The sequence below is a fragment of the Apium graveolens genome, chromosome 4 (assembly GCF_009905375.1).
Source record: "Apium graveolens cultivar Ventura chromosome 4, ASM990537v1, whole genome shotgun sequence".
Taxonomy (NCBI): Eukaryota; Viridiplantae; Streptophyta; class Magnoliopsida; order Apiales; family Apiaceae; genus Apium; species Apium graveolens.
Window position 1 is genome coordinate 162,633,910 of NC_133650.1, and position 9,326 is coordinate 162,643,235.

Below are 9,326 nucleotides of genomic sequence, written 5' to 3' on the forward strand. Positions count from 1 at the left end.
TCACAAGATAATGCATAAACATACATTTACATCACAACAACAGTGTATCGGATAGAATACTTGCCTGAGCGACTGGGGTTACGAATGGCTCGGGACGAGTCTGATAACCTATAAACAACAAGTAAGTTGGAATTAAACCAAAGTCACTTGTAAATCTATACTTTAACTAACTTAGACTCTAACGCTTATTCTGCGCTTACTGATTCGCTTAAGTCACTCGGGTACCCTCGGCTCCACCATTTTTAATAATTTAACCTTTACGAGTTTTAAAGCGATTCCTTCGCGAATGTCTTACCAACTGCCTAACACACTTACCATAAATGTTTCATACATTAATTAACCCTTTTTGGTCTTTAACCTATGTTTCAAAGTAAGGCGAGGGAAAAAGTTTCGTTCGCGAAACGCCGTTACTTGAAACGGTCGTTTCTCCTAAACCGTGCATCGGAATCGAACGAACTACATATCAAAACGAAGCTCGTAACATGAGCTACCTAAACATGGCAGTGGTCACAATCTAGCAGGGGGTCCTCGGGTCCTAATGTTATGCACAAAACAGTCTAAAGAAAATCGGACGTTACGACGGCTATGTTTACGCGATTACCAATATTTATACCACTCCAATTCTTTACCAATTCACTACAAACCACCCAACCATCATCAATACCTCAAACACAACTTATATCAAGGCAAAGTCAGTCCATAATCTCAAGGTTTTACAACTTATTCAACCACAAACATGATCTACTAACCATAACTTAAGATTCATTAACCATTAACCAAGATTCATATCCAAAATCACCACAAATCCAACCAAACCATCTATCATACATGGATCTTGCTATACATACATGGATATTTCTATATATACATTAATCCATCCATAAACTCATCAAAACTCAAAGTTCAAACTATAAGTTAAAGGTGAAAGTTGTTTATACCTCCTTGAAGCTTCCTAACACAACCCAAGAGCTTTGAATGCCTAAAAGAACCTTGATCCTTGCTTGTATAACCTTAATCTTTCATAAAAATTCAAGAAAACTAAAGTTATTTCTTGAAGGTTACTATTCACCATCTTCTTCCTTGATTTATAGAAAAAGATTGGCTTGGAATTAGAAGCTTAAACTTATAGGAAGTATGTAACTATCCATGGGGAAGCTTAGATAATTACCTTGCTAAATAGTAAGTGGTGGAGCTTGGATCTTCAAATTTTAAGAAATGGGCCGAGAGCTAGCTTGGGAAGAAGATATTTTTGTGTTTTGTTTGATGAAAATGAAATGATTTGCTTGGTTGGTTGATTTTTGTGTTGTTTTTGGTTAATGACTTAATTAACCTTGATTTTGTGTGGTTATAATTCAACCACACTTCCTTCCCTTCTATGTCATGCTTGTGTCACCTTGCACATGTCATTATGCTCCCACTTGTCCACACCTTGTGGTTTGATGATGTCACAATCCCTGGCTTCTTGTACAAGCTTGTCTCTTGGTCACTTATTTGTTTTACGGTTCGCTTATCTTTCGTTCTCGTTTATCGTTTGAGGGATCATACCCGGGATCTTATTACTTAGGTTCCCTTAACCTTTCTTAATATATTATATTCCTTTTATGATCCTCTCCTATAATCCTTTAATTTCAATCCTTTTTATCCTGTTACCTTATACTCAATTCTCTCCGTATCTTGTGGATTTCCGGGAAAAATCAAAGTGTTCGGAATTGGATTCTGACGATCTTTACATACACTTATATACCACATAGAGTACTAATAATATCCCATAAGATCAATAACAGAACCCCTACATAGCGTGGCATGAAAAGTTTTCTCGTTCAGCAAAAACACTATTCATAAGGGTTTCAAAATTTCTCAAAAATTGGGGTTATTACACCAAGTACACCAGAAACTTGCTAAAGAAATTTAGAATGCAAGATTGTTCAAGTGCATCCACTCCAATGGCCACTGCAACAAAACTGGATAAGGATACCGGTAAATCAGTAGATATTACTGACTACAGAGGTATGATTGGCTCTCTACTCTATCTAACTGCTAGTAGACCTGATATCATGTATGCTACCTGTCTTTGTGCAAGATTTCAAGCAGATCCAAGAGAACCTCACTTAACAGCTGTAAAAAGAATCTTTAAGTATCTTAAAGGAACAGCTGCTCTGGGATTATGGTATCCTAGAGAATCAGATTTTAAACTAATAGGTTTCTCAGATGCAGATTTTGCAGGTTGCAAAATTGACAGGAAAAGCACAAGTGGAAGCTGCCAATTTCTTGGAGGCAGATTGGTTTCTTGGTACAGCAAGAAACAAAAGTTAATTTCCACATCAACTGTAGAAGCAGAGTATATTGCTGCAGGAAGCTGTTGTGCACAGATTCTTTGGATGAAGAATCAGTTACTGGATTATGGGTTAACATATTTCAAAATCCCTATTTACTGTGATAATCAAAGTGCTATTGCTATGACAGGTAATCCAGTTCAACACTCAATGACAAAGCACATCAGCATCAGGTACCACTTCATCAGGGAACATGTGGATGAAGGTACAGTGGAATTGCATTTTGTTCCCACAGATCAACAGTTGGCAGATATCTTCATAAAACCATTATGTGAAGCTACTTTTACAAGATTGGTAAATAAACTTGGAATGGTTTCAGGTTCCTTCTCTAAATTTGCTTAGACTTGTTATGTGTTATCAGACTTTATGCTCAGTATTTACAGAATTCATCTCATTGTGTATTCTGTGCTTAATTGATAAATGTCTTTAAGTACTGACTGTTGTCTGATATATGTTTCTAAACTCTGATAAGTGATATGTCTGTTCTAGTACCTATTCAATCCTATGAGGATAACTGTGCTAGATACTGACCTAGTAGTCTTCAATAAACAAATGATTCCATGGAAGAAGTAATTATTTCAGTGGAAATCTTATGACACTAGCAAAATTTGATAACTGAGCTTAGTTAAGTTCACTTTGTATATCTTATTACTAAGTCACAAATTAGAATAATGCTACTCATCTGTTAAGTTCTGATACTAGTAAAACTGCTGAATGTACTAAGTGCTGATAGACCTCTCTTATCAAACGCAAAAGCAAAAAGATCAAAGATTAAAATCAGGTACTCCTTTGAGATCTAGAGTAAAAATGTGGAAGGGACGACCCAAGTGCATTGCTGGTATTAAGTAAATATGCATCAGAAAAGCAAAATATTTTCTTGGTGACTTTTCACACTCTATGATTACTGGAGAAATACTCTGAAAATAGCATAAATTCTGATAAACAGTCGTGACTCACTTACACTGAGAAGCCACTATAAAATAGAATTTCAAAAGATGCATAAAATTAGCACAAAATAGTTGAGGTGGACTCAAGCATAAACTCATTCTTCAGTCGGTTTCAGGACAATGACAGATCTTTAGCAAAATTTTAGTTATGCCTTATTTCTAAGATGTACTACAGTGAATCAGACTTTACTCTTTGTCTGTTTTTAGCTTAATGCACACACTAATCACTCCATCTGAATGATAAAAATTTCTGTGGTGGTCTATGTTATTTTAGATAAAACAGTCAATGTGTCATTATTGCACAAATTCTGAGGACAAGTTCTAAGTTACACGTTCAGATGATTAAGTACTGACGTCCATAACTCAAAACTTTTATGAGTATTTACTAAAATAGGCATTCCTTTTTCGAGTTAAGAAATTATGTTCTGATGACTGTTAAGTTTTGGTATAGGTCTAAGTTCTGATTTCTCAGTCTAATCCTTTACTTGGCTTATCTTTGAATAAAATTTGATAACAGTCTCAGTTTGTACTCGAATATGTTGAAGTGGAAGATTAATAGTCACTGTGATTAGGATTAATGGTATTTGTACTTGAACAGACCACTGTTTCTTGTGTTTTGTGCGGTCTAGACCATGCTTCCTCTTTCCAATGACTGTTATTCTTTTTCAAAGTCTAGGGAGACGAGGTAGAATTAATTCTACCTGTCAGCATTAAATATCTTTGCGTCTCTTGGTATTCTCTTGCCTATATAAGCAACCACTTCACATCAGTCTTTCCATCACATTCTTCTCACACACTTATCCTCCTTCTTCTATCAAAAACACAATGGTTCGATACAACATGTTTTTGAACAACCAAACCTTCACAATGGAGCTAAGTTGTGCCGATTGGCAGCAGGAGTGGCATGTAACAGCCATTCCTGAGGAGATCTGGGATTCTGTCCCACAGGAGGTGCTGACTCACCTTCTATTCTTCTATATGGATTACCATCGCCATCTGGAGCGATTGGAGGAGGAAAGGCGGGAAGCTATCCGTCAGCAAGAGCGAATCATACGACTCGCCATCTTGTTCGTCGAAGATAGGAAGAGGAAGATGACTTAATCTCGTCTTCTTCCTGTTCTTCTTCATCATCAGCTTTGTCAGGCTTCTTAGCTAGGACTAAAGCTGTTGACGTTAGGATTAGAAGCTTAGGGAAAGTCTTGTATAAGTATTGATGTCATTTCCATTTCATAAATGTATTGACTTGATATATTAATGAAAATTGTTTTTACTTCAAGATTTTGTCTCTGAGTTATTTTATCTTGTGTTGATAAATCCTGATTGATATTCTGATGACCATTTAAATTGTGCTTTTATTTAAGTTCTGATTTTTTGTCAGCACTTATTCATCGAAATTATCTCGGTCATTTTTAACATGATTTATTTTCAGAATATTAATTTTGCAGTGAAAAATAATTCAATCAGTGCTAACGGGTTAAATTTTGAATTAAAATTGTTTCCCTTGATAAATGGAACAGTTTTTCCTTGAAAATCGGCAAATGGGTAAGTAATGATTACTATTTTCTCGAGCCCAGTAACTATCCGTTATTACTGCATGTCTGACAGGTGTCCAACGGTAATATTTTTTTTGTATAAGTACAGCAGAGAGAAGATTTCTTTAATCTTTTTAATTTCTTCATCTTTTATCTCTCTTCTTACTTTTACTCTCCTTCACTTTACTATTTCCGTTGTTTTCATACAGATATTATATCAAACACCTATCAGGTATACTTAATTCTCAATTTTTTCACATGGCACCAAAGGATTTAATCATTGATGGAGCTAAGTTTGTTCCAAACAACTATGCTGCAATTCTTGATCATGCTGAAGCTCCATCTGAATTGCACTTTGTGCAAGATCTTCTTGCACATAGTGAGGTTGGGTACGCCTTAACTCAGCCTGAATTATTTTCAAGTCAACAAGTTCTGAGGTTCTGGAGGACTGGCGTTTTTGATGATGGTGGTAACCGTGGAACTCCCAGTATTATCTTCCAAGTGGGTGATTCATCTTTTGTAGTCACTCCTGGTACAGTACGCAGGGCTTTACATCTTCCCGAGGATTGTATTTTCTCAGTTCCAGAGGACTCAGCCCTTCGGGAGTTAATGGCTGAATTGGGATATGAAAAGAGTCTGACGAAACTTGGAGAGTTGAAACGGGCTAATATCAGAAGAGAATGGAGTTTCTTCTTTGATTGCATCACCAAAGCTTTTGGGAACAAATGTTCAAATTTTGATGCTATTCCAATTCTGAGTCAGCACATAGGGTATGCTATTATCCATCAAACTCATTTTGATTTTGCAACTGGAATAATTGGTTTTATTGGGGATAGGATGACAGAGGATCGAGATGTTGTTTATTTTGCTCGATTCTGTCAACTTATTTATACGTATTGTACTGCTGAACCCCAGTTAGTCAGCACTCAAACCCCACCTTTTAAGGTTGCAAAAAGGTACTTTAACGACCTGATAAATGCTGACACAAAGAAATCAATGGTGATACAATTACAGATTCCTCAGTCTGTGAAACAGATTCTGGTAAATGCTGATCCTGCTACTTACAAATCTGTTTACTCAAATGTTCAACCAACTCACCATAACCAAAATCCATCAACCTCAGTACCTACCTCTCATTCTACTCAACCTACCCTCAGAACTTATCTCAAATCCTATCTCTCCACTTCATAGACTGCTCAACCTTCTTCTTCAGCACCTACTGTGAAGCCTACATCCTCTAAGCCAAAGAGAACAAAGACTGTTCCTCAAACACCTCAAAAGAGGAGGAGATTTACTTTGAGAGATGAATCAGATTCTGAGGAACAGATTCCTTCTTCAGAACCTGTGGTGGTTGAAGCTGAGAAAGCAACTTCTCAGAAGGATTCTGCAATTGGGGGTTCTAGGCTTCTCAAGAGTCTTAGATGCATGATAGTTCCTGAAACTCCCAAGGAATCTAAATCAACAAGGAAATACAAGAAACAGAGGGCACAAAGGCCAGTTTCAGATGATGAGGAGGAAGCAGCTAAGGAAGGGGATCAGGAATCTCTGTTCTCACAAGACAAGGAATTTGCTCCAGTCACTTCTTCTCCATCAACTCCATCTCAGGAAGCTGTATCTGACAAGGCTAACTCACCATCTGTGTCTCTTGTTGATCCAGGCACAAGTGCTGAAATTGATATTCAGAACCTAGTTATGCCTGAAATACTTTTCTTAGAAGCTCCAACAGCAAATAATACTTCTACAACACCTGTTATTGATGTTGTTCAAACTCCAGAGTTATCAACAACACCTTCTCTGCATCAAGATGCTGATGATCAGATTTTAGGTGAGCATCAGGATATGGCTGTTGATCAGAACTTAGTATCAGATCAGCAATTAGAGGATGTTGAAGCCTCCATTGCTACTCACACTGTTGTCTTATCAGAAGATACTGATTCTTTAAGTTCTGATGCTGCAAATGTTGGAGATACTGGTGAAGCTGCTACAACTGTAGATGCTGATGAAGCAGGTCCTTCAGGACATACTCCTCCACCGACTCTTCCTAAGTCTGAACTGGTAAAGGAGTTTGTTATCAGGGATGCACCAGTACCTTGGAGTGAAACTCCTGCAGGTCAGGAGTGGACTAAGGAATGGAACTCAGTTTCATGTGTTCCAAATGCTTTACATCATGCTGAGCACTTGACTAAAGCTGATGAAATGTTAAATTCTGATGATTTTAAAACCCAGCTTAGAGTCACTGCATTGAGTACTAAACATCTACAAGGTCTTCATTCCAATACTCATGCAGAGCTACACAAGAGTCAGGAGAACTTTATCAAACAGGAACAAGTTTGGAAAATTGATAAGAAAAAGTTCTTCCAACCTACCATTGACAGGGTTGCTTATATTGAGAAAACTCAAGAGAAACAACAAGCTCAGATTGATCAAATTCTGACAAATCAAGCTTCTCAGCAATCGCAACTTACTGAAATTCAGACCTCAGTGGAACTACTTATCTCTCTTTTATTACCTGCTGATGCCAAAAAGGGGGAGAAGGTAATTAAGTCCAAATGCAAAACCAACAAGACACTGCAAGGAAAGGATGATGGAAAAGATGACCAAGGAACCTCTGGAATGGGTAGTGGTCATAGTCAAGGTAGAAGGTTTACATCAAGACAAGCTAGTCACAGAACAAGTTCTGATACTGGGAAAAGAATAAGTTCTGCTGCTGGTAAAAGGATAAGTTCTGATGAACTTCTATCTTGATGAGGAAATGTCAGGACAGTTATTTCTTCAAGAAAATCCAGGGATGGACTTGGAAAGTTTAAAGGAAGAAGAAGCCAGACTTAAATCAGAGAAAGTCACATCTAAATCTGAAGCTTCTGGTAAAAAGTTACTTCCAAAACCTAAAGGCATTGTGATCAAAGAAAGGATACATACTGAAGCAACTTTGGCTAGATCACAACCACAGATAGATCCAAGATCCAAGGGTAAAGAAAAGGTTGGTGAACCTATCAAGCCTTATGTACCTCCTGAGGAAGAAGAAATTACTGATGGAAAAGATGATCTTGCTCTGACTACAAGAAAAGTTCTTAAAACAACCTCTGACATGGCTCAAGTTGTTCAGAGTCAAGAAATTGTAAGTTCTGATATTCAGAAGAAGCAAGTAACCTCTGACAGTGCTCAAGTTAACTTGATATCAGAAAATAGATCTAAAACACTCCTACCCGGATTCACTAAAGCAAAACAGACTCAATCTTTAAAGACTACTACAAGTAGTTTTGAAGCAAGAGTAGTTACTGGAAAGGAAGCTAGAGATAAAACTGGATTGGGAAGTGTTGATGAAAGAAGAGTACACAACACTACCAATGATCCAACTTCCTTGAGTGAACCAGGTATTGGAGCAACTCCTGAGAGATTGAATCAACTGGAATCTGTACAGATGGTTTACCATACCTACTTGAAAGAATACATCATGTTGTATTTCATGACAGATGGTAGGGTTTATCATATAAGACAAAATGCCATTCCTTTGAAGTATTTTGAAGAATTGGAGCATGTACTTTTCTTACTTCAAGTGGATGACAGAATAACAGAGACTGCTGCAAACTACTTAAAAGAACAGATTCAGAGACAGAAAAGGCTTTATTCTGTTAAGTCTGACAGCATATATGTTCCAAAGTACAGAGATCACAATGGTGATATTGTTGATATGAAGCCTAATACTGCACAGATCAGAACGTATCTTGGTATTAAGGGACTTGAATTCAATCTTGAATCTGACAAAGCTTATGTCATAAGACTAGATCAGGAGTTAAGAAAAGCAAAGATTAATGATCTCAGAGCTGCTGTTACGACCGACATTTTATGTAATATTATTTGTGAATTTGGTATAATATTAAGTCAAATGAAAATATATTCAATGATTGTACGTTTGTGTGAGTGAAAATTTCTGCATTATAAATTTGCTTTGGGTAGTATATGATTTTTCAAAGCAAGAGTTTATTTAATTTCTTTATTTTTGATTTATAAGGAATATTCTAAGCTTTGGAAAAATCTTCTTTTAAAAGGCATTGTGTTCACAAATTTTGAAAATGATTTTATAAAGTCTCTAAAAATACAAGTTAATTTATGGTATAAATTTTATAATTTTTGAACTTGTATTTTATTTTATAAAAATAAATCATTATAAATTTTAGTTGTCATATTTATCAAATTACATGAATAACCTTGCATGCAAACTCTCTTCTATTTAATCAAAGGGCAAAGAAGACATTCTCAACCCCACTAACTCACATTTTGCTAACCAATTTACCCCTTTACCCTTGCATGCAAATCTACCTAACTATATTGGAGGGTTACTCTTGTAAAATCTCAAACCCACTCACATTATAGTCAAATCAATGCATAAAAACAAGTCCAAGAAGTGATCATCACCTCACTTCACCCCACCACTTCACTCTCTTCTCCCTCCCTCCTCCCTCACCTCTCGGTTTTTCCCCTCCCCTCTCGGCAACCACCAAAACCGAGCCCCA